Here is a 26419-nt window from a genome sequence, read left to right as displayed (position 1 = left end):
TGCTTTTGCTTATTTGTTTAGGATATTCAGTGTAATATTTTAAAAGTATTATATATTAATGTAATGAAGGAAGGCCAGCCATGTCCCAAGGATACATATGGACTTGACATGAAATATTGTGTAGATTAACAGATGTTATGTTAATGAACATGACTAATGAAGGAAGTATTAATATACTAATTGAAGCAAATGATTATATAGACAGATATTAGGGATACTTAAGGATCTTGTCCTTAAAAGTTGGTGATCCAGAGGTATTTATGTTATTGTTAGTGAATTAATGAATCATTAGGAAACTACTTATAAATAAAAGGAGAGAAACAGGGCCAATTCTGGCTGGACTGATGATGACCACTGGTGGCCTATGAGTCACACAATGAATACATATCTGGAACTCTGAGGTCCATCACAAGCAGTATCTAGCCTAGTCCCTCTGTCTGAAAAACTCCTGTAGACAGATGTCAGGGAAATACAAGAACCTTGTTCTTTTTCTTTATGTTTATGAATTATAAAAATATTATATTATTAAAATTGCAATGAAAAATAAACATGTATAAATTAATACAGATGAAGGTGGAGTATTATTTAATGTTGAGATGTATAGTAAAGAACAATGATACTAATATAAATTGAAATGGATGGATAATTAATGGACCAAGTGTAATACATCTTTGACTAAGGATCATGTAGACAGCAATAAGTAATGGTTAGTGCTCTGAGTTAGTTGCAAGTTTCACATTTGTTGTATTAAGAAAAAATAAATACTCGAATGACTATGTAAATGAATGGTGAAAAATATAGATTGATGGAAAGAATATTCAATTTTTTAATCATCTACTCTGCTTTGCGGTTTTCAGAATGGATGCAGTGAGCTGATCATTTCTCTGTGATCAAGGCTATGTTGCCTCTGTGTTAGGCCAATGTGAGTAATGGTTCCTGTCTTGGTTTAGGTTGTTTAATAGTATTCCTGGTGTTATTAAAAATTATTTAATATAATCAAAAGTTAACTGGTTCAATGACAATGTGCAACATTGAGGTTAATTAATCAAAGAGCTATAGTCTCTGTGGGAAATGATTCTGTAGACAAATGTAAGGATTCTTCAAATATCTTGTTCTTGGGTTTTTGAAATCGTGTATTCATTTTATTATCAAAGAACAAATGATTTATTCAATAAATATTTAGAAATGAATGATGAAAGAGAGACCCAGCTATGGATCAATGTTGACAACTGGTGGCATAAAAGTCATGGATGATGAATATGAGAAGAAAATAATCTAGGTTTTTGCTTCTGTTGGAAATGATCCTGTAGACAATGTCAGAAACATACAAAGATCATTTTCTTATCTTGGGGTCATAGATTTAGGTTTATTATTACTAATATATGACTGATAGAACCATTAAACAAATATAAACAGATAAAAATACAAGTAGAGGTTAACTTCTTGGACCTCAGAGTTCCAGACATATATTCATCATCTATGACATGAATGACGTGATTCCATAGATAGATGTTAGGGATATAAGAATCTCTTTGAGATTTTTTGATTCACAGATAATTATTTTATTATGTTTGATGAATTGAGAATTAATCAATAAGCAAATATAAAGTAGTATGAGGAAAAAGACATGTAAACCTGAACCAATGATTGATGGTTTAGAAGTCGTGGGTGATGAATAATATGTGTCTGGAACCTAAAGGTTTGCAGAAAACAAAATCTGATCTATTTCCCAGGGTCATTTGCAAATGACGATCAATGTTTGAAATGATAGATTGATGTTAAGAATATGTAAGAATCTACTTCTTTTATTTTGGATTCATGGATTTACATACTATTATTATTTAAAATTGATCCATGATAAAAGTATTAAATATATAATTCGACAAATATGAAGATGGTGTGATGGACTTCAACCATGTGATGATTCAAGATATACTATCAACATAAAATGAAACACTAGCTCCCAATGTGGTGAAATCCTGTCTTTACTAAAAATCCAAAAAATTAGCTGGACGTGGTGGTGCACGCCTGTAATGCCAGCTACTCGGGAGGCTGAGGCAGGAGAATCACTTGAACTCAGGAGGTGGAGGTTGCAGTGAGCCAAGATTGCACCATTGCACTCCAGCCTGGGCAACAAGAGCAAAACTCCATCTCAGAACGAAATGAACCCAAGGTGTTACCTCTTTTTGATTAGTGATCATATAGATGCTGGGAAGTAGGAATCAATTTTATTGCTTGAATCAGTCCATTTGAGGTTGTTTGTTTTGTTCAGAATGAACATATATGTTATGAAAAGTTAATAAATAACTAAACTACGGTTTGGAATAAAATATGGAAAGCAAAATTGACAAAGAGGTATTAGTTTTGAAAATCAGCTGCTTTGCTTTGTACTTCTTAGACGGGATGCACTGGCGCTGATTTAAGAATTCTCTCATAGTCAAAAGACATATGGTTGCCTCTGTGTAGGTTCCTGGAGACCAATGTGAGTATGAGTCAATATTCTTGTCTTGGTTTGAGTGTTTTTTTAAGAGCTATCACTGTGTTATTATACACTTTGACATATAATCAGTTAATATCTTAAGAATGGAATTGGTGTAATGTATTATGTTGATTAATCTGTATGTGAAACACTGTGTTAAATTAATAAAATATAGTGTCTATGGGAAATAATTTGTAGACAGATATTAGATATTCAAGAATCTTGCTCTTGAGTTCTTCTGACTCTTTGGTATTTACTTATTTTTATTAGTGAGTTGATGAATTCATCTATCAATAAATGAAGACATGAATGAAGAAAAAGAGCTCCAAGTCTGGACCAAAGATGAAGTTTGGTGATGTATGAATCATGAACAATAAATACCTGTGTCTGGAACTTTGAGGTCCAACAGGAAAACTAGTTTGCTCCCTATGATGTAACTGATGTATATATATAAGAAATAGCAAAGATCTGATTGTGTTTCATAGCTATTGATTATATCTTCATAAGTTGGTTAGTGTGCAAATAACCAAAGAAATGTATGAATACATGAAGAAAATGGAACCAAGTATAGACTAAGTATGTCTCCTATAAAGTTGCTCTGATTTAGAAACAAAATTTTGGATTTTACTACTTTTATTAAGATCGACTAGGCATTTCTCTTCTAGATTTCTGAAAATGAAAATATTACTCATTTTCTTGAAAAAGAATAGATGGTTGGAAAAATTAATTCATTTGTTCCTGAATTATAAACTCATTTATACTAATAATGAATGAGTTAATAGATAAAAAGGTCAAGAAATGACCACTCATGAGAATGTGTTATAAAGCCAGGAATCAGAAGTGGCTGATTCTGTAAGTCGAAGCTAACTTGCAGAGAATACCAAGACGATTATATGTGTGAGTGGAGGCACTGAGGCCAATATGTCCCATAGTCAGATGTTTTTCTTAATGCAGGTGATGGATTCAAGAATGTTCACTATTTGATGTAAAATTAATAACTGAAATAATTCAATAAATAAAAGGAGAGTGAATCTAATTTAAGGATAGGGAGTGTCACGAACCAATGTTTGAGATGAACCTAACCCTTATCATTTCATATTTATTCAGACACAGCCTGAATCTTGTTGTTTCATACCTTTAACATTTACTTTGTACTTCTCAGGGTTGATGTTCATGGGTGATTGATCATCCTGTAGCGACGGTGGTATTGACTGTTCCACAGCGGACAAGGAGTGCGTTCTTACATAAGTCATAGTTGACATTCTTGTTTTTGATTGGGTAGTTTGCCTGTTCATTGATATTCATAGTACTATAAAAGGTAGATAAATGGCCACATACCTAAATAAAATCAAAGGAGACAAAAGGTGAGAATCTGTTATAAACTAAGGATTATAATTAATCTAATTCAGTACAACTGAGGACAATTTTGAAAAGATAAAGATTGATGTCATTTTAGTCATTTTATGGATAAACTAAAAATGGGACATTTTTGATATTCCATTTTAGCATTTTTCATAGTTTACACAAACATTCCTATATTGCTAGATAGCCTAGTCTGTTAACCCCCTGAGGAAGAGCATGTGTGAAGTAAATACTTGTCATTATCATAGTAGGGTCTATGGATTAGACCCATAGTGGATTATTCTTCTGATTTATTGTTACATCTTCATAGAATATATAATTTAAAAAAAAGGTTCAAGCATGGACCAATGACATAACTGAAATCAAATCTAGACAAATGTATATAATTATTATATTTCACAACATTTTTATAGTTCATTACAAAAAAAGACCTAGTCTATTACATTGTTTATTACCTCTCTTGGAAATGAACCCACTGACAGATAGTAAGACTATTCAAGAAACTTGTTTAGGGGCTTTGGTGGATTGTTAACACATACTAATTTTATTATCAGTGGATCAGTATGCAAAAACATCATGTAAATTAATGTAGATAAATATGTCTAAGTGTGGTCTCATTTTGAGTGTATTTACTGGAAGAAGAATTATTATGACATGTCTCAAATGTTATGATCCATTAGTAAAAATAAACAAAGCTTGTGACCCAAGTCAGTAACCTGCATATACACATATGTGAATACTCATTGTCTTTATTTCTGGAGCTTTTTAGTTTATACTTGTTTTTATTTTCTCTTTTAGTAAATTGAAAACATTATATAAATACATAAATCAAAACAGGTAAGGAAATGAGAGGAAGCTAAGCATGGACTACTTATGAGGATGTGTTTTGAAGCAGGGATTATAACTTAATCCATTTTAGTACAATGGAGCACAATTTAAAAAGAGATCAGTGTTTTCCATTCTCTTTTCATGGCTGTGTATTATTCTGTTTTAGGTTTTACTCCTGTTTATGCAACATTCCTTGATGGATAACAATCTATGGGTTAGATCCAAGGCTTACAATTTAGGCAGTTGTGTTTTCGTAAGTCATTATCAGGGTTTTAGATGTGAATGCGGTGGTGAATTGATGGTTGTTCATTGTTCCATCTTAAAAGTATGTACATATTAAATGAAGAAAAGGCCAACCACCAATCAGTGATATGAATAGATTGATTGATCAGTTTTATGATTAAATTCATTTCTGCACCCCTGCAATTTATTTAAAAAGGAGATTTGGTATGTTAAATCTACAGGAATTTGTCTGCAGACAATTTCAGTAATAATCCAAGAACTGATTTCTGGAGTTTTGTTGGGTTGATTATAATGCATCAATGGTAACATCAATAAACACATAAATAAATGAATAAAGAGGAAAAGGACAGAACTGGACTAATTGTCCAAATAGATTATGATGGAAAAAATTTGTTAATGTAATTCTGAAAACTAGTATTTATTAAAAAATAAACAGAGTATCTGAAGGATGATTTAGGAATATGTACATAATAGTCAAGGTTCTTGAATTTGATTAGTGATAGTCTAGGTTTTTTGCTTAATTAAAAGTAAGAAAGTAATTATTATATTAGCTAATCAATATGTCAATGTCTTAGAAAATGAAACGAGGATGGCATGAGGTCAGTGGAGTGATTGTCTCATGGTTTTCACACCTGTCCTATATTCCACAGAAAGGACATCATGATTGTGATTGTCTTTATTAACTTTGTCAGGAGAGTAAAGACCAATGTGGCCAGGCGTGGTGGCTCATGCCTGTAATTCTAGCACTTTGGGAGGATCAGGTGGGTGGATCACCTGAGGCTGGGAGTTCAAGACCAGCCTGACCAACATGGAGAAACCCCATCTCTACTAAAATTATAAAATTAGCTGGAAGTGGTGGCACATGCCTGTAATCCCAGCTACTCAGGAGGCTGAGGCAGGAGAACCTCTTGGACCTGAGAGGCGGAGGTTGCGGTGAGCTGAGATTGTGCCATTGCACTCCAGTCTGGGCAACAAGAGTGAAACTCCATCTCAAAAACAAACAAACAAACAAACAAAAAACCAAAAAAAAATGTAATTAGCTGTTAAAGTTCTTGCTATGGTTCAAGTGGTTTGCTTCCTCACTGTGTTATTAAGAAGTTTGAAGTATCTTTAATGAATGTCCTCCCTGACCACTGGCCCTGCCAGGCATGCTGCCGTCTGTTCTCTGGGACTTGTGAGTAGCACACTGCTCCTGTTATTTCATGTGATTTGTTAAGTTGTTTCTTCTGTGTCTCACCTGACCAACACACCCAGACCTAACTTATTTCCAGATTGGGTCTCTCCTAGAGCGTGCCTGTCTTGGTAGGAATAAACTGGACACAGACAAGAGCCTCCAGGGTGTCTGCCTGTATAAACAAGTTTTCTATGAGGGACACTGGGTCATAGATTGAACACTTGGGCATTACATCTGTGAAAATAAGTCTATAGTAGATTTCAGTAATTTTCAAGTATCTAATTATGGGGTTTTGGTAGATCCTGGGAATTTATTGCATTATTTGAAGGAAATAAATGAAAGAATCAGCAAAACATACAGACACACATATAAATATTAAAGATGAAGAGGATAAAGCTGGATTAATTACAAAAAATGTTACCAGACAGGAATTTTTGGTTCTATAATTCTGAAACACTGCAATGCATTAAGAAACCAGTACATCAAGGGTGTCACCTGTCTAGGGTAGGGTAATATAGAGTAGTGGTTCTCAAATGTGAGCATTGAAGTGACCTGGAGGTTTTGTGAAAACACAGAAGGCCAGTTACATTCCCAGGATTTCTGATTCAGTAAGTTTGGTGTGGGTTCTGAGAATCCAAATTTCTAATAACTTACTTTCTATAGGTTCCAATAGTTTCCCAAGTCATGCTGATGCTGCCTCCTGAGAAGTATTTTCAGAATCACTGAGAAAAATGTATGAAATACATTTCATACATAGAGTCTTTGCTCTATGTCAGTGGTAATTTCCAGTTTGTTTATTTTATTGAGAAAGAGAAGGTGATTAATTAATTAAGCAATTAATATTTATTTATTTATTTATTTATTTATTTATTTATTTATATTTGAGATGGAGTTTCACTCTGTTTGTTTCCCAGGCCGGAGTACAGTGACATGATCTCAGCTCACTGCAACCTCCGCCTCCCAGGTTCAAGCAATTCTCATGCCTCCGCCTCCCGAGTAGCTGTGATTACAGGCATGTGCCACTATGTCTGGCTAAGTTTTGTGTTTTTAGTATAGACGGGGTTTCACCATGTTGGTCAGGTTGGTCTTGAACTCCTGACCTCAAGTGATCTGCCCACCTCGGCCTCCCAAAATGCTGGAATTACAGGCATGAGCCACTGCGCCCCGCCCAATTAATATTTAAAAGTCTAAGTAAATGAAAGGGGAACAACATGGCTCAATGGAGAAAATGTCTAATTTATGTAATATCATTGTTATATTGTACAAAATGGATGCACCTTAGGTGATTTAAGCATTCTGAAAAGACCAGGCTTTCTAGGATACTGCTACATTTTAGGAGATTAGAAATCAATGGAATTGGCACAGTCTTTGTCTGTTGAGTGGGTTTTCATGGGTGTTCATTGTACATCTTTAAAATGAGTAAATGATTATATACATGAATAAAATCAAACAAGAACAAGCCTATACTAACGACGAAGAACCAAAATTTAGGATTAATTTGATTTAGTGTTGTTTAGGATGGTTTCTAAAAAAGATCAAGTCCCTATCACAAATTGTTCTAACTGTTTAGAATTCTACACTAGGTTTCCCTAAGCATTCCTCAAGTGATAAAAATGCAAGTTATGAAGAAGGGACACACAGGAACTAGAAGCACTTGTCAGTGTTTTAGTTCTGGTGGTTGATTCATGTTATATATAGAAAGAATATACACATTATGTGAGAAAAGGCCAAGGAAGGACCGATAATGCGAGTGGAATACATTCTGAAATGTGTTTTATGATCAAAGTATCTGTGACCTACAGCGGTCCACTACAAAGAGGGATTTAAGTGTTTACATCTGTAGGAATGCCTACAGATAGATTTCAGTGATATTCAGGAATCAGGTTCTCAGTCCTTGGTGCTTCATGGATTTTGATTTTGTTGTTATTCAATAAGTGAAAGAATAAACAAATATGTCAATTATAACAATGAATAGAATGAAGTGTATCTAACTACGAAAATATGGGGTGAGGCAAGAATTATTGTTAATATATGTAGAACCACTGGAGTTCATTAAATAATGATATCTTTACCCCAAAATGTAACCCCTTAATGCATGAAAGGGGTTACATTTTGGGATAAGGTTAAGTAGGCAAGGTAGTGATGTATAGTAGTCAGGGTGCTTGCTTTGAGTCTGTGACAAGTTCAAGTGGTTACTTACTGCAGAGGGAAAAAGATAAATTATGCCATAAAATAATAAATATCTAAATGATTGAGGAAATGAAATGGGGAAGGCATGTATCAGTGGAAAGAATATCTCAGCTTTCTATTATTTGCATTGCTTATATTTCTCAGAATGAAAGCTCCTAGCACATTCTCCTGTGGTCATGAACTCTGTGTTAGGAGCATAGAAACCAATGTAAGAGTCAAAGCACTTCTCTTATTATGAGTGGTTTGTTTAAAAATACTCACTGTACTATTTACAAAACATGTTAAGGTTAGTCAAAGAAGTTGATTATGGTGTACTATGGCATTGATGTGAAATGTATGTTCATTAATGGATATGTACAACACAAATTAATTAATGAAGGTTATAGATACTGAGTGAATTTACTCTGTAGACAATTGTTATGGATATTTAAGAATATTGTTCTATGGAATTTGTGATTCATACACATTTATATTATTGTAATTATTCTATTGAAGAACTAATAAATCAACAAATATAGAAATGGATGAGGAAAAAGATGTCAAATCCTGAACCAGTGGTGATGGCTGGTGGCATATTTAGTCACAGATGATGAATAAATACATGCCTGAAACTCTGAGGTTAGTACCTAGACAGAGATCTAGTCTGTTATTTTTGATGGATGTAGTCCTGTAGAATGATTAGTTATGCACGAAGGTGATGTTCTTGGGCTTTTGTAGTTTATGAATTTTGATTGTATTGTTACAAAACAATTAATGACAAAGTTTATACAACTGCGTGAAGATGAAGACGGTGAAACATTGTCCAATTATGAAATATGAGGTGAGGACTGAAATACTATTAATATAATTTGAAAGTCCTAAGGTCCATAAGTAAATAAGTGTCACCTCTTTGGTACAGTATCATATAGACCAGGGGTCCCTGACCTCAGGGCTGCAGACCAGTACCAGTGCCTGGCGTGTTAGGAACCAGGCCACACAGCAGGAGGTGAGTGGCGGGCGAGCAAGCATTACCACCTGAGCTCCATCTCTTGTCAGATCAGTAGTGGCATAAATTAGATTCTCATAGGAGCAGAACCTGTTGTGAACGGTGCGTGCCAGGGATCTAGGTCACATGCTACTTATGAGAATCTAATTCCTATGATCTGAGGTAGAACAGTTTCATCTGGAAACAACCCCTCCCTGGCCTGGTCCATGGGAAGTTTGTCTTCTACAAAACCCATCCTGGGTGCCCAAAATGTTGGGGACCACTGGTGTAGACAGTGAGAAGTAACAGTTAATGTTATTGTTCTGCATCAATGGCAAGTACCATCCTGTCCTATTTTTAGAAAAGACAAATAATAACATCAATTAGTAAATATTTATGTGACTAAATAAATGAAAGTTTGAAAGCCATTGTCAATGGAGAGAATGTCTCAATTTTTTAATCACTGGTTCTCCTTTGTATTCCTAAAGGTGGAAGCTGTCTGCAGTAGGAGCATGGAGACCAATGTGAGTAACAATCACATTTTGTCTCGGTTTGCGTGGTTTATCTCAGGGTATTCATTTTATAATGGCATTTGAAATATAATCAAACAGGGCCAAATGCACCCCAGTAATGAAGTTGGGATTGATGTATATTATGTTCTTTGATGTATATAAAACATTGAGTCTTTCTGTATCAATCAAGTTTTATTTTCTGGGTTGGTTGCAAGTTTGACATTGTTCCTGTTCTTGAGACAGAGAGAAAGAATACAAATATATAATGAAAAATTAATAAATAAGTAAATGAAATTTGGAAAGGAGGGATAAATGCAGATAAGGTCTTAATTTTTTTTATCACATGTTCTGCTTTGTAATCCTAGAATGGATGCTCTTAAACTGATTTAAGCATGCTTCCATGGTCACAAGCCCTATGGTTGCCACGGGGCATTAGGAGCATGGAGACCAATGTGAGTAATAATCAAAGTTTGCATTTTGGTGTGGGTTGTTTGCTTAAGGGTATTATTCACTCACTGTATTATTGAAAAGAGTGAAATATGATCAGAGAAGACCAATTGTTGTACAGTGACAAAATTGATATAAAGCCCTATATAAATTAATGGATATATGAAAAACTGAAGATAAGTAATAAAGGAGATACGTTGATGTAAGATGACTTTATATACGGACTAGAAATATCAAGGGTCTCCTTGAGTTTTGTGAATATAGGGCTTTAAAATTATTAGTGAATGAATTAACTAATCAATGGATAATGTGGAAGTGAGTGGAGAAAAAGAGAACAAGTCCTGGATCAATGATGTGATGACCACTAGTGGCGTATGAATCTTATGTGGCATATGAGTCTTATATAGTGAATACGTGTTTGAAACTCTGAGGTCTGTTGGGGAAGATACATGGCCCATACTCTCTTTCAAATTATGCTACATAAATGTTTCAGAAATGTTTTTCTTTGTGATAATTTCATTCTATTTTTATAATTGGATCAATGTGAGAATCAATAAACAAATATATAAATAAAGATAAGGTAGATGAAGCATTGTTCAGGTATGGCAGGATATATTATTAATATGTATTGAAAACAGTGAAGTCCAAAGAGAAATAAATGGCACATGCCTGTCACCTCTTTGGCCAATGATGACATAGATAGTATAATTATAGACAATGTTCAATTTTTTGATTAGTGGCAAGTTCAAAATTGTTCATTTTCTTAAGAGAAAATGAAATAAATATACCCAGATAATTACTGCCTAAATGACCAACTAAATGAAAGGTGAAAGGCAAAGATCAATGGTGATAATGTCTCAAATTTGTGATGTCTCATCTTGGTGATAATGTCTCATCTTCTCTGCTCTGTACTCCTCAGAATGAACCTAATTGTACTGTTTTAAGAATTCTTCCATGGTCCTCTGTTTGCACCATGCTTAGGAAGGAGCATGCGGACCCAGGTGATTAATGATCAAAGTTCTTGTCTTGGTGGTTTGTTGAAGAGTATGTCAGGTATTATAAAAAAGTTTGTAATAGGCTGAGCGTGGTGACTCACACCTGTAATCCAAGCACTTTGGGAGGCCGAGGCGGGTGAATCACCTGAGGTCAGGAGTTTGAGATCAGCTTGGCCAACATGGTGAAACCCCGCCTCTACTAAAAATACAAAACTCAGCTGGGTATGGTGGCCGGTAATTCCAGCTACTCAGGAGGCTGAGGGAGGAGAATCACTTGAACCCGGGAGGAGGAGGTTGCAGTGAGCTGAGATTGCATTATTGCACTCCAGCCTGGGCAACAGAGTGAGACTCCGTTTCAAAAAAAAAAAAAAAAAAAAGTTTATGATACAAAGATGGCCAATGTTATCCCAAAGATAGATATGAGAGTTATGTAAAGTATTATATTGATAATGCATAGATGAAAAACTGAGGACAATTATATCAATGTTAGAATGATTCTACATACATATATGGAATATCCAGGTTATTCTTGTTTTTTTTTTTTTTAATCATAGGGACTTATTAGTGAGTTAACAAGTCAGTCAGTAGACAAGATAGAAATGAGTGGAAAAGGAGATGATCAGTACTGGATCGATGATGACTGCTGGTGGCGTATGAGTCTTACATGATGAATACGTGTCTGGAACTCTGAGGTCCATCACAAAAGAAACTGAGCTCCTTCTGTAGTTTGAAATGATCCTATGTATATAGATGTCAGAGATACAGAATTTATTTGTTTTTGGTCTTTGTTTTTACTTATTTTCATTGTATTTTTATAGTTGCTCAATGTGAGAACCTATATATATATATATAATTTCCATATATTACATAAAAAGATGAATAATGTTAATCATTGCCCAATTATTAAAATCTGTAGTGAGGCAAGAAACATTTCATATGTATTGAAAACATGGAGTCCAAAGAGAAAGAAATGGGACATGCCTGTCACCTCTTTGGCCAATGATGATATAGCCAGTATAATTATAGACAGTGTTCAAATTCTTGGCCAGTAGCAAGATCGAATTTGTTAATTTTCTTAACAGAAAATGAAATTACTACGATTAATGAAATGAAATTTTCTTAACAGACAATGAAATTAATATGAAATCCAAATAATGATTGCATAAATGACTAATTATAGGTGAAAAGCAAGAATCAATGGTGACAATGTCTCAAATTTGTTATCATCTTCTCTGTACTCATCAGAATGGATGTCCTTGTTCTAATTTGAGGATGCCTCCAAGGTCATGTACTCTGTTTGCACCATGCTTAGGAAGCAGCGTGCAGACCAATGTGAATAATAGTCAAAGTCCTTACCTTGGTTTGGGTTGTTTGTTTAAGAGTAATCAACGTATTATTTAAAAACGTGAAATACAGTCAAAGATGGCCAATGTTATTCCAGTGACACAGGAGTGACATGAAGTATTATATTGATGATGCATATACATAAAACAGGATAGTTAATGAAACACACCAGTGTTTGAGTGATTCTGTATACTGATGTGGAGTATCAAGAGTGTTACTGAGTTTTGTGAATCATGGGCTTTGAAAGTATTATTAGTGAATGAATGACTTAATCAATAGACAAGGTAGAAATGAATAGCAAAAAAAGATTGACCCTGAGTCAGTGATGACTACTGGTAGTGTATGAGTTATATATGATGAATACATATCTGGAACTCTGAGGTCCATCACAAAAGAAATCTGGCCCATTCCTTTTGATTCAGGTGATCCTATGAATATGCAATGTGTTTGCTTTTGGTCTTTGGATTTGTTCACTTCATTGTATTATTATAATTGGATCAATGAACTAATTTATACATATACATGTACATATATGAAGGGGATGAAGTATTGTCCAATTATAAAATAAATGGTGAGGCAAGATGTACTATTATTTTTATATTAAAGCATTATATTAAAGCTTTAATATATTAAATAAATATCTAATATTAATGCATAATAAATGCAATATTTAATATACATTAAATATAATAATATATTAAAATATTATATTAAAGCACTGAAGTCCCAAGAGAAATAAATGTTACACCACTGTAACTTCTTTGACTAAGGATGATACAGATGGTATTTATAGATAATGGTCAACCTCAGGGTCAAGGAAAGTTGCACAAGGTGTTCATTTTCTTAAGAGAAAATGAAATAAGTATCCTTCAGATAATGATTTCTCAAATATCTTCCTAAAGGGAAGATGATAAACACAGATCAAGGAGGACTGTTTAATCTGTTTGTGATGTGCTCTGCATTGTGGCCTCAGGATGGATGTTTGCCAGCCGATTCCATGGTTACAAGCTCTACAGCTGCATCTATGTTAGGAGCATGAAGACCAATGTGAGTAATAGTCAAGCTCCTTCTTGTTTTGACCATTTAAAAATGTTATTTGCTATATTATTAAAAAGTATTAAACACAATAAAAGAAGGTGAAATATGCAATAATTAAAATTAGATTAAAAACTTTAGGTTAATTAATGCATATGTGAAACATTGAGCTCAGTTAATGAAAGAAATATGGTCTTTGTGGAAATGATTATATGAATGAATGCTAGGAATATTCAGGAATCTTATTCTCTTTTTGAAGACTTATGTGTATTTCCTTGTTAGTGAATTAGTCAACAAACAAATTAAGATGGTAATAGAGAAAGAGGGCTGATCCTGGACCAGTGATGGCGACTGGTGGTGTGTGAGTCATGCACAGTGAATATCATGTGTTGGGAACTCTGAGGTCCAATACAATGGGATCTTGTCCATTCCCCCTTATAAACAGATGTCAGGATACAGGATATACAAGGATCTTCTTCATGATCTTTGTGCTCATGAATTTAAAAAATATCATTGTAAAAGAATCAAAGGCAGGATGAATAAATCAGTGTGTAAATGAAGAAGATGAGGTGAAGCATTGTTTATTACTAAAATATGTACTAAGAAAAATGTATTTTAATTTAAACTGGAATGGATAATATAGGCATGGATGAAAGATATTATGTCTTGGACCAAAAATAACATAGATTGTGATAGGTTATAGTTATTACTTTCAATTAGTTGCAGCCTTGAAGTCTATTTTATTAATAACTATTACCATTAATTAATAAAAGCCAAAGTGACAATGTAAATGAATGGTGAAGTGTATGGATTGATGGAAAGAATGTCTCAATATTTTGATTGTCTTCTCTGCTTTGCACTCTTCAGAATGGATGCACTGAGCTGATTATGAATTTAGCCCTGATCAAGACTTGTGTTGCTGTCGTGCTATGAAAGATTCCAGTGTGAGTAATAGCCACGATCTTGTGTTGTTTGGGTGGTTTGTTTAAGGATATTTACTGTGTCACTGAAAATTTTAAAAAGTCAGATAATATGTATATATATATAATGAATGTCAATTATAGACTTGAATTATGGGAACCATAAATTTTTATAATTATTACACATGAATTACTGAATTAATCAACGAATAATGTCTAACTGAATGAAGAGAAAGTGGGCCCTTCCTGGACCAATGATGATAAATACCGGCGTATGAGTCTTGGATGATGAATAATACATGTCTGGAACTCTGAGGTCCAACACAAAAGAAAGCCAGTTTTTTCCGCTCATGTATTTTCACTCTGTTATTATAATTGGATCAATAAAAAAATCAATGAACAAATATATAACTAAATAAAGATGACTCGTGTGAAGCATTGTCCAATTATAAAAATAGATGATGTGGCAAGAAATAATATTAATATATACTGGAAACTCTGAACTTCAAAGAGAAATAAATGGTACACGATTGTTAAATCTTTGGCTAAGTATGATGTAGACAGTAATAGGTAAATATCTGTGTTCATTTTCTGGGTCAGTGGCAAGATTGACATTGTTAGCCTACATAGGAGAAAAATAAACATTATTACAAATTACTAATTATGTATGACTGAATACCTGAAAAGAGGAATTGAAGGACCAGTGGAAAGAATGTTACAACCTTTTAAAATCATCTGCTCTGCTCTGTGATCCTCAGAATGAAAGCAATTGAGTTGATTCAAGCACTCTTCTATGGTCATGATCTCTGTGGTTGCCTCTGTGTGTTAGGAGCATACAGACCAATGTGAGTAGTAATTAATGTTGTTATACCAAATCCAGCAGCTTTTAGAATGGTATTTGCTGCATTATTTTAGAGTTTTAAATATAACCAAATAAGGGAAGTCTGTCCATGTTAAATATCAGATTGATATGAAGCATTATACTGAGTAATGCAGCTCAGTTAATGAAAGAAATTTGGTCTCTGTGGAAAGGATTATATAGATGGATGTTAGGGATATTCAGAATCTAATTCTTATTTTTCTTTTCAGATTTCTGTGTATTTCTTTGTTAATATATTAATCAGTAAATAAATTTAGATGGGAATAGAGAAAGAGGGCTGATCTGGACCAATGATGACCACTGGTGGCGTATGAGTTATGCACATGAATACCATGTTTCTAGAACTCTGAGGTCCAACACAAATGGGATCTAGTCCATTCATCCTTTGTGAAGGGATCCAATGGACAGGTATCAGGATATGCAAGGATCTTTTTCGGGATTTTTGTGTTAGTATTTAAAAAATACTATTTTAAAAGAATCAAGGGCAGGATAAATAAATGAATGTATAAACGAATAGAAATGAAGAGAGTGAAGCGTTGTTTATTGCTAAAATATGTAATAAAGAAAATGGATTATTGGTGTAAGTTAGAATGGATAATATATGGATGGAATTTATTATGTCTTGGACTAAAGATGACATCAACTGTGATGAATAATAGTTATTACTCTCAGTCAGTTACACATTTGAAGTTCATTTTATTGAGAGAAAAATAAGCAAATATTTCTATAAATTATTATTATTATTATTATTATTACTTTGAGACAGAGTTTGGCTCTTGTCACCCAGGTTGGTCTGCAGTGGCACAATTTTGGCTCGCCGCACCCTCAGCCTGCTAGGTTCAAGTGATTCCCCTGTCTCAGATTCCCAGGTAGCTGGGATTACAGGCGCCCGCCACCACGCCTGGCTAATTTTTGTATTTTTAGTACAGATGGGGTTTCACCATGTTGGCCAGGCTGATCTTGAGCTCCTGACCTCAGATGATCCACCCACCTCAGCCTCCCAGAGTGCTGGGATTATAGGCGTGAGCCACTGTGCCTGGCCCCATAAATTTTTAAAAACCAAAAAGATAGCACAAACGAATAGTGGAATATATCAGTCAGTGGAGAGAAATTCTCAATCTTTTATCATCTTCTCTGCTTTGTATGAAGATGGATCAGAATGAATGCATCAAGTGGGCTTAAGCATTCTGCTTGATGGAAAGCTGTATTGCTGTTGTGTTTGGAAAGAAACTAACGTGAGTAATAGCCAAAATTTTGGTCTTCCTTTGGGTACTTGACTAAAGGTATTCATAGTATTATTAAAAATTTTAAATTATTATAAAGTTAACCATGGCCCAATGGTTAACATAATATAGAACAGTATGTTTATTAATCAATAATGTGCCACATAGAGGTGAATGAATGAAAGTGACATTGTCTAATGTGGAAAGGATTCTGTAGACAGACGCTTGGTATGTCTGGCATCATGTTCATAGGTTTTTGTGAATCATGTTCTTACTTTACTCTTATAAATTGATTAATGATTTATTCAAAACAAAAGTAGAAATATATGAAAATTGAGACCAATGATGGCGTGAGCCATATACAATGAGTTAGACATGTCTGGACTTTGATGTCCAACACAAAAGACATATAGTCTATATTCTTGATATAAGGCATCCTCTAGGCCCATGTTGAGAATATCCAAGGATCTTGCGCTTGATCTTTGGGTTCATATATTTTCATTCTAGTATTATAATTGGATCAATGAAATAACCAATCAATAAGTAAATTAATGAAGTATTGTTCAAATTAAAAATATGTAGTGAGCAAAGAAACACTACTAATATATTATGAAAACACTGAACTCTAATTTGAAATAATTTTACATGACTTTTACCTCCTTAGCTCAGAATGGTGTAGATGGTATAAGTTACAGACACTGTTCATGTTCTGGACAGATGGCGATTTTGAATTTGTTCATTCTCTTAAGAGAAAAAAATACTCGAAATGTGTGATTACTGAAATGACTGACTGAAGGTGAAAAGCAAGGATCAGTGGAGAGAACGTCCCAGATGTCTGTTCTCCTTCTTCGTTTTAAAATCATCTGTTCTGTCCTGTATTTCTCACACTGGACCCATCTGAGCTGATTTAAGAATTCTTCCATGGTTATGACTGTATGATTGAATCTCTATTAAGAGCTTGGAGACCAATGTGAGTAAGAGTCAAAATTTTTGTCATGGCTTGGGTGGTTTGTTTAAGGATGTTCACTATATTTTAAAAAGTGTGAAATATAATCACAAAAGGCCTAATGTAAACATCATGATTTGGGATTAACATGAATCATTATACTGATTAATGCATATATGAAAAACTGAGGATAAATAATAAAATTTAAATACTGATTTGTGAATAATGATGGATACCTAACAAATAGGTATGCTTTTGTTGGAGGTTTGTGAATCATCAGCTTTAAAAAATATTATCGGTGAATTTATGAATTAATCAATAAACAATGTTGTAAAGAATGAAGAGAAAGTGGGCCTTCCTGGACCAATGATGACAATTGCCGGCGTATGAGTGATGGGTGATGAATAATACGTGTGTAGAACTCTGAGGTCCAACATACAAAACACCTCAATAAGCAAGGATCAGTGGAGGAATATCTAATTTAAAAAAAACATCTTCTTTTTTTTTGTACTCCTCAGAGTGATAATCTCGAGGTGATTTATGCATTCTTCCGTGGCCACCAGCCTTATGGTTGCATCTCTGTGTTAGAGCTTAGAGATCAATGTGAGTAATAGTCAAAGTTCTTGGTGTGGTTTAGGTGGTTTAAGGTATTCACTGCATTACTAAAAAGTATCAAATATAGTCACATAAGGCCCGCTGTTACAAATGACACATATGAAGCATTATATTGATTAATACATGTGTGAAAAGCTGAGGATAATTAAAGCAGGAGATACATGGAGATGAGATGATAATATGTACAGATTAAGAATATCAAGGCTGTTCTTGGGGTTTTGTGAATCATAGGGTTTTGATTTATTGTTAGTGAACTAATGATTAAGTCAACAGACAACATAGAAATGAATGGAGAAAAGGAGGCCCAATCCTGGATCGATGATGACCACTGGTGGTGTATGAGTCATACGTGATGAATTATGTGTCTGGAACTCTGAGGTCCTTCACAAAAGAAATTGGGTCTTTTTGTTCATTCTTTCTTATGTTATTATTATGACTGGGTCAATGAAAGAATCAGTAAACAAATATATAAATGAATCAAGGTAAAATGGGGGAAACGTCTAATTATAAAAATTTGTAGTGAGGCAAGGAATTTTGTTAATATGTGTAGAAAACACCAAAATCCAAAGAGAAGTAAATGGTGCATAATGGTTTATTTTGGCAAAGGATGATATGGACAGTATTAATTAGGTAATGTTTTTGTTCTGGGTCAGTGGCAAGTTCAAAATTGTTAATTTTAAGAGAAAAGGAAATAAATATACTCCAAGTAATGATTGCCTGAATTAATGACTAAATGGAAGATGATAAGCAAGGATCAATGGAGGATTTTCTCATTTTTTAATCATCTGTTTTGCTCTGTACTCCTCAGAATAGATGCTTTAGAGGTGATTCAATCTCTCATCCCTGCTCACCAGCATGTTGGTTGCATCTCGTTTTGGAGTATGAATGCCAATATGAGTAATAGTCAATGTTCCTGTCTTTGTTGGTGTAGCTTTTTAAAAAAGATATTTCCTATGTTATTAAAATGTGTTAAATATAACCAAAGAGGCCCAAACATGCCAATTTTACTATCAGATTGATAGACGTATTATAGTGATTGGTCAATATATGGACCGAAGAAGATCATTACCATGGAAGATAGTATGAAGAGATTTAGTCTGTGGAAATGAATCTATAGATGAATGTTAGGAATCTTTATGAATACTATTCTTGTGTTTTCTGACTGATGTGTATTTATTATTAATGAATTAATCAATGGATAAATTTGTATTAGTGTGAAATCAAAGAGATCCTGGACCAATGATGACAACTGGTGTGAGTCATGCATAATGAATACCATGTATCTGGAACTCTGAGGTCCAACACAAATGGCATCTAATCCATTCCCCATTTCGAAGGGATCTTATGCACAGATGTCAGAATCTATGAGGATGTTGTTGTTGATATTTTTGTTCATGAATTTTAAAAATATTATTGTAAATGAATCAAGGACAGAATAAATAAATGTATAAATTAATAGAGATGAAGAGGGTGAAGCATTGTTTATTACTAAACTTCAGAGTAAGGAAAATGAATATTAATAGAAATGGAATGAGTAATAAGTTGATCAAGGATATTATGTCTTGAACTAAGGATGACACAGTTCTTGCTGTCAGTTGCAAGTTTTGAAGTTTATTATGTGAAAAATATATAAATATTAGCATAAATTAGTAAAAGCCTAAAAGTCAGTGCTAACAAATGGTAAACAACGTGGATTAATGGAGAGAACATCTCAATGTTTTTCTGTGCTTTCTACTCTTCAGAATGGATGCAGCAAGCTGTTTCAACCATTCTGTTGGGATCAAGATTGTTGTGTTGCCTCTGTGTTTGGAAAGAGACCAAGGTGAATTATAGTCAAAGTTCTTATCTTGGTTTCAACAATTTGTTTGAGGATATTCTTGGCATTATTATAAAATGTATTAAATTATTCAGTTAGAGAGGAGAGATACGCTCAAGAGAAATATTATACAACATGGTGATTGTAGTTAATGTTATACATCATATTCTTGAAAAATGCTAGAGAGTAGCTGTTAAGTATTCTCACCACAAAATGATAACTGTGAGATGTAATACATATGTCAGTTAGATAGATTCCATATCTAAGTTATTCCATAATGTATATATACTTCAGAACATCATGTTGTGCATGATAAATACATACAATTTTATCTGTCAATCAAAAAATTAAAAAGTATTAAATTAATACACAGTTAACCACAGCTCTGTGATGAGTATGACCTGAAACAGTATGTTGTTTAATTTATCATGTGCAACATTGAGGTCAATAAATGAAAGAGATCTAGTCTATGTTGAAAGTGACTCTGTAGATGTTATAGATATTCAAAGTCCTTGTTGTTGGCTTTGCATGAACCATGTATTTGTTTTTATTAATGTCATTAATATGATCATTTAATTGATAAAAATGTAGGAACACATGAAGGAGAGGAGACCCAATCATGGACCAATGATGACAAATGGTGGCATTGGAGTTATGGACGATGAATTACATGTGTCTGAAACTCTGAGGTCCAACACAACACATAATTAGTCTGTTCTGTCTGTTGAAATTGAGTTACAGAGAAATGTCAGGAATATATAGATAATATCCATGTATTGATTCCATAGATTGATATTTATTATTATCAATGGATCAATGATAGATTCATTAAACTAATATAAATTAATGTATAACAAACAAGAGGGTCAAGCATTGTCCAATATGAACATATGTGTGGAGGCAAGAAATGTTATTAATCAAAATTTAAAGCACTGACATTCATTTGCAAATAAATGGATAAAAGATATTACCACTTGTGGTAAGAATCATATAGAAATTGATAAGAGTTGATTTTATTGTTCTGGGTTAGTCCCGTGATGGAAGTATTCCTTTGCATAAGATAAATAAATATATATATACACACACACGCACACACACACACACACATAGTGAACAAATAAATAACTACATGACCTAGTAAATGAAATGCAGAAAGCAGGAATCAAGAATCAATGGAGATAAGGTCTTAATTTTGTTATCATTTGCTCTGCTTCATACCCTTAGAGTGAACACACTCAGGTGATTTAAGCACTCTTCCATGGCTACGAGCTCTGTGGTTGCCTCTGTATATTAAGAGCACAGAGATTAAAGTGAGTAATGACTGACATTCTTTTCTTGGTTTCAATATTTCTTTTATCTTAAGATTATTCACTATATTATTAAAAAGCATGAAATATAATGAATGCAATTATAACTCAGTAATAAATATGAGATGTATGAAATATTATATCCATTAATGCATGTATTAAAAATAGAATAATTAATGAAACTGTTATGTTGATGTTAGAATAATTCTATATAGAAATTAGGGATATAAGGACTCTTCTTGAGTTTTTGTGAGTAGTAACGCTATAATTGTATGATATAATGAATTAATCAATAAACAAATGTAGGTGACAATAGAGTAAAAGGGCCAATCCTAGATCAATGATGACTACTGGTGGCGTATGAGTCATATACGATGAATACGCGTCTAGAACTCTGAGATCCAATGTGAAAGGATGTAATTCATTTACTCTGGTTGAAGTGATGCTGTAGCCAGTTGTCGCGACTATACAAGGATCTTGGTTTTGGTCTTCATGCTATGCAGAGAATGTCTTTTGTTTTTTTTTGCCATTTTCTCTGATTTGTATTTCTCGGAATGGACCCACTCAAGCTGACTTGAGAATTCCTCCTTGGTCACAAGCTTTTGGGTTGCATGTCTGCATTAGGAGCCTAGAGAACAATGTGAGTAATAGCTAAAGTTCTTGTCTTGTTTTGCATGGTTTGTTTATGGGCAGTCACTATATTATTAAAAAGTGTGAAATATAATCAAAGAAGGTGAGCTGTAGCTTAGTAATAAGCATGGGATTAATATGAGGTATTATATTTTTTAATGTGTACATGAAATACTACAATTATTAACATTAAGAGATATTGAAGTGAGAATGATTTTAAGTACATGTTAGGGATATAAATCTCTTGAATTTTTGTGAATCAGAGTTTTAAAATTATAATTATTAAATCAATAAATAACTTAGAAATGAATTGAGTAAAAGTGGGCCCTTCCTGGATCAATGATGAAACTTGCCAGCATATGAGTCTTGGATAATGAATGATATGTGTGTGGAACTCTGAGGTCCAACACAAAAGAAAAGTGATGTTTTTTTCCATGCACTTTCATTCTGTTATTATAATCAGATCAATAAAAGCATCAATGAACAAAAGTATAAGTAAATCGAGATAAAATAGATGAGGCATTATCCAAATATAGAAATATGTGGGAAGGCAAGAAGTATTATTACTATACATTGAAATCATGAAATTAAATGAGAAATTAATGGTATGTGACTTTTACCTCTTTGGCTAATGATACACAGACAGTTTAAATTATAGGCAATGTTCATGCTCTGAGTCTGTGGCAAATCTGAAGTTGTTCGTTTTTAGAGAAAATGTAATATCCTCCCAAGGAATGTTTGCCTTAATTACCGGCAGAACGGTAGACACAAAGCAGGGAACCATGGCCATAACGTCTCAAATTTTTAATCAACAGTCCTACTTTGTGCACCTCAGAATGGGCTCACTTGAGTTGTCTCAAGCACCCCTTCATGCCCACAGGCTGTACAGTTGCATCTGTGTGTTAGGAGCTTGGAGTCCACTGTAAGTAATAGTCAATGTTCTTGGCTTGAGTACTTTTTTTAAGGATAGTTACTACAGTATTAAAAATTATACAGTATATTAAAGAAGGCCAACTGCAGCCCAGTGACAAATGTGAAATTGATATGGAGCAGTCTATTGATGAATTAATTCAATTAATTCATTTAAGAAAACTGAGGATATTTAGTAAAGGAGGTACATTGACCTGAGAATGATTCTATACACATATTAGGGACATCAAGGCTTTTTTCAGGTTTTGTGCATTATGGCACTTTAAACACATTATTAGTAAATTACTGAATTAATCAATAAACAATGTAGAAACAAATGAAGAAAAGATGGGCCATACCTGGACCAATGATGATGACTGGTGGTATACGACTCAAAGGTATAAGAAGTGTTTTTGTTAGTGGCAAGTTCAGAGTCATTTGTTTCAAGAGAATATGAAATAAATATATTCCAAATAATGATGATTTAAGTGATAAAGGAAAGGTGAAAGGCAAGGATCATTGGAGGAATGTCTGAATTTTTAGATCATCTGTTCTGTTTACACTCCTCAGAATGGCTTCACTCCATCTGATTTAAGCACTCTTCCGTGGCATGTGCACTATGGTTGGTTCTGTGTGTTAGGAGCACGCAGACCATTGGGAGTATGCATTCATTTCCTCTCTTTACAAGGTCCAGTAAGTTGGTGTCAGTGACATACAAGAATCTTTGTGTTCATGCATTCTTTTTTTTGAGATGGAGTCTCTCTCTGTTGCTCAGGCTGGAGTGCAGCAGTGCGATCTCGGCTTACTGCAAGCTCTGCCTCCCAGGTTCAAGCAATTCTCTACCTCTGCCTCTCGAGTAGCTGGGATTACAGGCACCCGCCACCACGCCTGGCTAATTTTTGTATTTTCAGTACAGAGGGGGTTTCACCATCTTGCCCAGGCTGGCTTGAATTCCTGACCTCGTGATCCGCCCTCCTCAACCTCCCAAAGTGCTGGGATTACAGGCATAAGCCGCCACGCCCGGCTGTGTTCATGCATTCTTAAAAATTATAAGGAATCACTGATAGAGTAGATAAACAAATACATAATGAATAAACATCAAGGTGGTAAAGCGTGCTCATTGTTAAAATATACAGGAGGGAAAAATAGTATTAATATAAATTGGAACAAGTGTATTTTGTCTTAGACTAACAGTGATAACTGAAAGTGAGAAGTAACGGTTTTTGATGATTCACTTGTGTATTTCGTGTTTGATTTATTAAGAGAAAAATAAATATTGATATAAATTTATAAATGCCTGAATGACTATATAAAGGGATGGAGGCGTCTGTGGCTCAATGAAGAGAATATGTAATCATCTCCTGTGCTCTGATTTGTATGTTCTTCCACGCTCACGAACTCTGTGTTTGTATCTATGTGTTAGGAGCATAGAGACCAGCATCAGCAGTGGTAAAAATTCCGTTGGTTTGAGTGATTCAAAGAATGTCAATCATGCTAATGTTTTATTTCAGGTTGATATGCAGTATTACGTTGATTAATGCTATGTGAAAAACTGAATTCATTTAAAGAAAGGGATTTAGGCTCTTTGTGATAGTATAGATGAATGTGAGTGATATTGAAGAGCTTATTTTTTGTGGTTTATGTGTATGTCTTTATTAATGAATTACTCAATAAACAAGTGTAGGTATGAATGAAGAGAAAGAAGGCCAATCCTGGACCATCGATGACAACTGGTGGCTTACGTGATTGTATATGCTGGTTGTATATGAAGAATAGTACATATCTGAAACTTTGAGGTCCAACACAAATAGAATCTAGTCCATTCCCATATATTATAAAGTGATATAATAGACGGATACCTGAAATGTACAAGGAGTTTGTGATTAGTCTTGTGTGCGAGAGGTTTAAAAATATTGTAAAAGTAGCAATGGCAGAATAAACAAATAAATGTACAAATAAAATAAAACAAATAAAAATGAAAAGGACAAAGACTTGTTCATTGCTGAAATATGCAGTAAGGAAAATACTGTTAATGTACATTGGAATGGATAATAAATGGAGCAGGTGTATAATATTTCTGACTAAAGATGATAGAGACAATAGTAATAATTACTGATAAGTCATAGCCAGTTATTGCCCCAAGTCAATTACAAGTTTGAAGTTCATAAGAAGAAAAATAAATAAATATTACCATAAATTAATAAATACCTAAACGATTAAGTGAATGAAAGAAAGAAATTATAGATCAACGGACAGAATGTCTCAATCTTTTTATCATCATCTCCACCTAGCACCCTTCCATGCAGATGCAGTTAGCTGATTTGAGCACTCTGCAACAATCAAGTTTCTCAAGTTAACTCCGTTCAAAAAGAGATCAATGTGAATATAGTCAGTCAGTGTTCTTGTCTTGGTTTCATTTATGTTTGTGAGTATTCATGGTATTATTAAAAAGTATTAATCAAATAGTTAATAACAAGTATAATGTAAAATATGATGTTGATTAATCCCTAATACTGACATCATTAAATGAAAAAGATGGAATGTATATGGGAAATGGTTGTATTGATAGCTGTTAGCACTATTCTAGCATTTTATTTTTGCATTTTTCTGACTCACTGATTTTCAGTGAATTAGTGATTCAGTCTCTGCAAATGTAAGAGTGAATGAAGAAAAAGTTGGCCAATGAGTACACACAGAACAATGATTACAGATAGTGGTGCAGGAGTCATAAACGATGAGTAATATGTGTGTGGAACTCTGAGCATCAACACGAAACGTATTTATTCTTTCTGTTTGGAATAATCCTATAGACAGATGTTTGGCATACATAAGGACTATGTTCTTATTTTAGATTCATAGATTTAGATTTATTAATATTAAAGAATTAATGATAGGACCATTAAACAAATATAAGTAAACAGATAAAATTGAAGAGAGTGCAGCACTGTTCAGCTATAAAAGTATGTAGTGAGGCAATCAATATTATTAATACAAGTAGAGAAAACTAACATCCATTAAGAAAATATTGGATCAAAGATGTTCCCTCTTTCTTTGGCTTAAAATCATATAGACACTAATAATAGTAAGAATCAATTTTATTATTCGGAACCAGTTCCTCTAAGTTCGAGGTTGTCCCTTTTGTTAAGAGAAAAAACATATACTTCGTGGAAAATTATTAAGTACCTGAATGATCAAGTAAAAGAAATGCAGACAGCAAGAATTATAGAGGATGAGGTGTCTGTTTTTTAAAATATCGACTCTGCTTTGTTTTCATCAGAATGAGTGCGCTTGAGCCGATTGAAACATTCCTCCTTGCATCTTTGTTCTATGATTGCATCTATTTGTTAGTAGCACAGAGACCAATGTGAGTAATCATTAAAATTCTTCTCTTGGTTTGCATAGTTATTTCAAAATATTCAATGAATTACTAAAAAAGTGTATACTATAATCAAAGATGACGAGTGGTATTCTAGCAATAAATAGGGGACTCATGTGAAGTGTTATATTGATAATGCATCTACGAAAAACTGAGGATAGTGAATGAAACAGCCGTATCCTTATTAGAAGGAGTCATTGTAGGGATTAGGAATCTCTAAGCTC

The 26419-nt window shown here is 33.8% G+C and overlaps 1 long non-coding RNA gene, 14 other non-coding genes and 4 pseudogenes across 16 annotated transcripts in view; all 19 read left to right on the top strand.

Annotated features, from left to right (window-relative positions):
- Positions 1-26419, top strand: part of LOC126958451 (uncharacterized) — a 169838-nt gene that overhangs the window by 61675 nt on the left and 81744 nt on the right. For both annotated transcript variants that reach the window (XR_007727189.1, XR_007727188.1), the window contains 3 exons: positions 858-9764; positions 10118-13585; positions 14441-26183. This is a non-coding gene — a long non-coding RNA (uncharacterized LOC126958451). The remainder of the gene's footprint in view (positions 1-857; positions 9765-10117; positions 13586-14440; positions 26184-26419) is intronic.
- On the top strand, positions 338-407 carry LOC126960376 (small nucleolar RNA SNORD113/SNORD114 family). Its single transcript, XR_007727935.1, has one exon. It is a non-coding gene; the product is annotated as a small nucleolar RNA SNORD113/SNORD114 family (small nucleolar RNA).
- Positions 1213-1307, top strand: LOC126960404 (uncharacterized; annotated as a pseudogene).
- LOC126960388 (small nucleolar RNA SNORD113/SNORD114 family) lies at positions 2812-2885 on the top strand. Its single transcript, XR_007727945.1, has one exon. It is a non-coding gene; the product is annotated as a small nucleolar RNA SNORD113/SNORD114 family (small nucleolar RNA).
- Positions 8824-8900, top strand: LOC126960389 (uncharacterized; annotated as a pseudogene).
- Positions 10542-10636, top strand: LOC126960399 (uncharacterized; annotated as a pseudogene).
- LOC126960359 (small nucleolar RNA SNORD113/SNORD114 family) lies at positions 11821-11892 on the top strand. Its single transcript, XR_007727920.1, has one exon. It is a non-coding gene; the product is annotated as a small nucleolar RNA SNORD113/SNORD114 family (small nucleolar RNA).
- Positions 12854-12925, top strand: LOC126960378 (small nucleolar RNA SNORD113/SNORD114 family). Its single transcript, XR_007727937.1, has one exon. It is a non-coding gene; the product is annotated as a small nucleolar RNA SNORD113/SNORD114 family (small nucleolar RNA).
- Positions 13908-13982, top strand: LOC126960381 (small nucleolar RNA SNORD113/SNORD114 family). The gene has a single exon (XR_007727940.1). It is a non-coding gene; the product is annotated as a small nucleolar RNA SNORD113/SNORD114 family (small nucleolar RNA).
- Positions 14741-14815, top strand: LOC126960373 (small nucleolar RNA SNORD113/SNORD114 family). Its single transcript, XR_007727932.1, has one exon. It is a non-coding gene; the product is annotated as a small nucleolar RNA SNORD113/SNORD114 family (small nucleolar RNA).
- Positions 15657-15730, top strand: LOC126960371 (small nucleolar RNA SNORD113/SNORD114 family). The gene has a single exon (XR_007727931.1). It is a non-coding gene; the product is annotated as a small nucleolar RNA SNORD113/SNORD114 family (small nucleolar RNA).
- LOC126960380 (small nucleolar RNA SNORD113/SNORD114 family) lies at positions 17902-17976 on the top strand. The gene has a single exon (XR_007727939.1). It is a non-coding gene; the product is annotated as a small nucleolar RNA SNORD113/SNORD114 family (small nucleolar RNA).
- On the top strand, positions 18469-18541 carry LOC126960374 (small nucleolar RNA SNORD113/SNORD114 family). Its single transcript, XR_007727933.1, has one exon. It is a non-coding gene; the product is annotated as a small nucleolar RNA SNORD113/SNORD114 family (small nucleolar RNA).
- LOC126960375 (small nucleolar RNA SNORD113/SNORD114 family) lies at positions 19390-19459 on the top strand. Its single transcript, XR_007727934.1, has one exon. It is a non-coding gene; the product is annotated as a small nucleolar RNA SNORD113/SNORD114 family (small nucleolar RNA).
- LOC126960369 (small nucleolar RNA SNORD113/SNORD114 family) lies at positions 20594-20668 on the top strand. Its single transcript, XR_007727929.1, has one exon. It is a non-coding gene; the product is annotated as a small nucleolar RNA SNORD113/SNORD114 family (small nucleolar RNA).
- LOC126960368 (small nucleolar RNA SNORD113/SNORD114 family) lies at positions 21614-21685 on the top strand. Its single transcript, XR_007727928.1, has one exon. It is a non-coding gene; the product is annotated as a small nucleolar RNA SNORD113/SNORD114 family (small nucleolar RNA).
- On the top strand, positions 22243-22317 carry LOC126960382 (small nucleolar RNA SNORD113/SNORD114 family). Its single transcript, XR_007727941.1, has one exon. It is a non-coding gene; the product is annotated as a small nucleolar RNA SNORD113/SNORD114 family (small nucleolar RNA).
- On the top strand, positions 24533-24621 carry LOC126960392 (uncharacterized; annotated as a pseudogene).
- Positions 25513-25587, top strand: LOC126960402 (small nucleolar RNA SNORD113/SNORD114 family). The gene has a single exon (XR_007727953.1). It is a non-coding gene; the product is annotated as a small nucleolar RNA SNORD113/SNORD114 family (small nucleolar RNA).

The sequence above is a fragment of the Macaca thibetana genome, chromosome 7 (genome assembly GCF_024542745.1).
Source record: "Macaca thibetana thibetana isolate TM-01 chromosome 7, ASM2454274v1, whole genome shotgun sequence".
Taxonomy (NCBI): Eukaryota; Metazoa; Chordata; class Mammalia; order Primates; family Cercopithecidae; genus Macaca; species Macaca thibetana.
Note: the sequence above shows the minus strand (reverse complement) of the source record. Positions and strands in the feature narration are given on the sequence as shown.